The sequence below is a fragment of the Macaca mulatta genome, chromosome 4 (assembly GCF_049350105.2).
Source record: "Macaca mulatta isolate MMU2019108-1 chromosome 4, T2T-MMU8v2.0, whole genome shotgun sequence".
Lineage (NCBI taxonomy): Eukaryota > Metazoa > Chordata > Mammalia > Primates > Cercopithecidae > Macaca > Macaca mulatta.
In genome coordinates this window covers 40,221,617-40,224,149 of record NC_133409.1, presented here as the reverse complement: position 1 = coordinate 40,224,149, position 2,533 = coordinate 40,221,617, and positions in this window count along the sequence as shown.

The window sequence follows — 2,533 nt, the reverse complement described above, 5'->3', positions numbered from 1 at the left end:
TACAGAGGCTATGGAGCTAGATCACCTGGGTTTGCAGCTCAGCTGGCCCACTTAGCACTTGCAGGACTCTGGGTAAGTTGCACAACTGCTGTGCTGTTTCTTTCCCTATATCATGCGGATAGTAAAAATATCTGCCTCGGATTACACGCCTGTAATCCCAGCACTTTGGGAGGCTGAGGCGGGCGGATCATGAGGTCAGGAGTTCAAGACCAATCAGGCCCACATAGTGAAACCCTGTCTCTAATAAAAATACAAAAAATTAGCTGGGTGTGGTGGTGTTCGCCTGTAATCCCAGCTACTCGAGAGGCTGAGGCAGGAGAATCGCGTGAACCCAGAGGTGGAGGTTGCGGTGAGCTGAGATTGCGCCATTGCACTCCACCCTGGGCGACAGTGCGGGCCTGAGACTCCATCTCGGGGAAAAGAAAAAAAAAAAAAAGGAGTACCTGCCTCATGAGCTTTCTGTGAGGATGAAATGAATTAATGCATGTATCTTTGAATAGGTTCCTTGGAAAACTGCCTAAGGCAAAAGCTTCTGTGTTAATTTTTTATTAGGGAGTGCAATCCCAGGAGGCGAGAGAGGGGAAAAGGAATGTAAGACAGGAAAGGAGGGAGAGCAAATACAGAGGGTGCGTTGCGCTGCTGGCCTGTCTTCCTGATCACTTGGTCTCACAGAACTGCTCCAAGTCTGTATGAAAACATCTAGAAACAGGCCCTCAGAAAGGAGGAAGAGAAAACTATTCATTTGTCGGCTCCTTCCTGTCTCCTTTCTTTCATAGGTCGAAGTAGACCTATGGAGTTGGAACTCCATCACCTGTAAGAATCCCATTGGCTGGCCCTCTGGGCGGCTGCAAGGAAAGCCAGAATCTCCACAGGGCCAGTCAAACCAGTGTGCAGGTCCGGTGGTCTCTGTCAGTCAGAGTCCTACGTGGTGGCTCCTTCCCCTTTAGCTACAGTGGATACAGCTTTACAGCCACAGGAACAATCTGAGTTGTATTGTTGGAGCCTGGATTCTTCTCGATACTCTCAAACCTAGAAACTAGCTGCTGCTCCCTCAGCAAAGTATTCTTTTGTGTGTTTGAGGGACATATTTGTTTTTGGCTATGCCTGGTCTCTCTGTCTCTTACACTGTCCTTGAGGTCTTCAAATATCTTTTTTTTTTTTTTTTTGGTCATTTGGAGCTCAACTCAAATGTCGCTTTCTCAGAAAGGCCTTCCAGTGACGGGTGCAACTTTCCTTGTTCTCAGACATAAAGAGATGCATGTATATCCTTCTTCTCTTAAACTCTTAACCGTGTTTTTAAAATGCATCTAATTTCGTCCCACAGACGAGGACATTTTATGTTACAAGAGGAAAAGGCGAGAATCAGGGCCTGCGGCTCACTCTGACACTCTGCAGCCTGGCAGTTCACAGCCAAACCACAAATGGAACTAATGTCTCATTATTGGCTTCCCATTACATCTGACCTGTTATGAATCAACCCCCTTTCCCTATCAATGTCAAAGCTGGCTTGTTCAGGATGTGAAAAGATGTCATTTCTCTTCCTGTTTCTTTTTCATTCTCTTTAAAACAATTAATGTTGACTTTGAAGTCTTGGCTTGTAGTAAATTTAACACTGGCAAGTGAAATTTGGAAAAAAAAAATCAGCCACGCACAAATACAAAAGTTGCTTTTTACTTTATTTCTTTCCCCTTCATCTCTCTGTGCCTCCCTCCTCACAGAACATGTGTATAGTAACCCCCGCCCTGTCACCCTGGGCTTCTACAAGCTCAGTTCTTTAATCCAGGTACTTGTGCCTGGAATGGTTTCTAACCCTCTTTGGTCAACACATGCTAAGTTATTCACAAGGCTTGAGAATTCATATTTTGTGGTAAAGATAATGTGTCATTACAAAATAAAAGATCTAATATTTCCATTATAATCACCCTCTAATTTAATTTTAGGGTTCTTTCAGGATTTTTTTTTTTTCTTTTTCTCTGCTTTCTTATTTGACCCACATCCAAGCAACTTCTGTATAAAGGATAATGGTCAGAATTGACACCTTAACTTAATAAATCCAGAAACAAACACTCTCATAATGGATTGAATTCCTTGGCTTCCACACAGCACAATCATCTGTTTGTTGAGCACTCAGTTCTCTTTTAAAAAATTTTTAACTTTTTTATTATTTCAATAATTTTGGGGAAACAGGTGGTATTTGGTTACATGGATAAGTTCTATAGTGGTGATTTCTGAGATTTTGGTGCACCCATCACCTGAGCAATGTACACTGTACCCAGTGTGTAGTGTTTTATCCCCTACCCCTCTCCCATCCTTCCCCCTGAGTCCCTAGAATCCATTCTATCATTCTTATGCCTTAAGTCCTCATAGCTTAGCTCCCACATATGAGTGAGAACATATGATGTTTGGTTTGCCATTCCTAAGTTACTTCACTTAGAATAATGGTCTCCAACTCCAACTAGGTTGCTACAAATACCATTATTATTATTATTATTATTATTATTATCTGAGAAGGAGTTTTGCTCTTGTTGCCCAG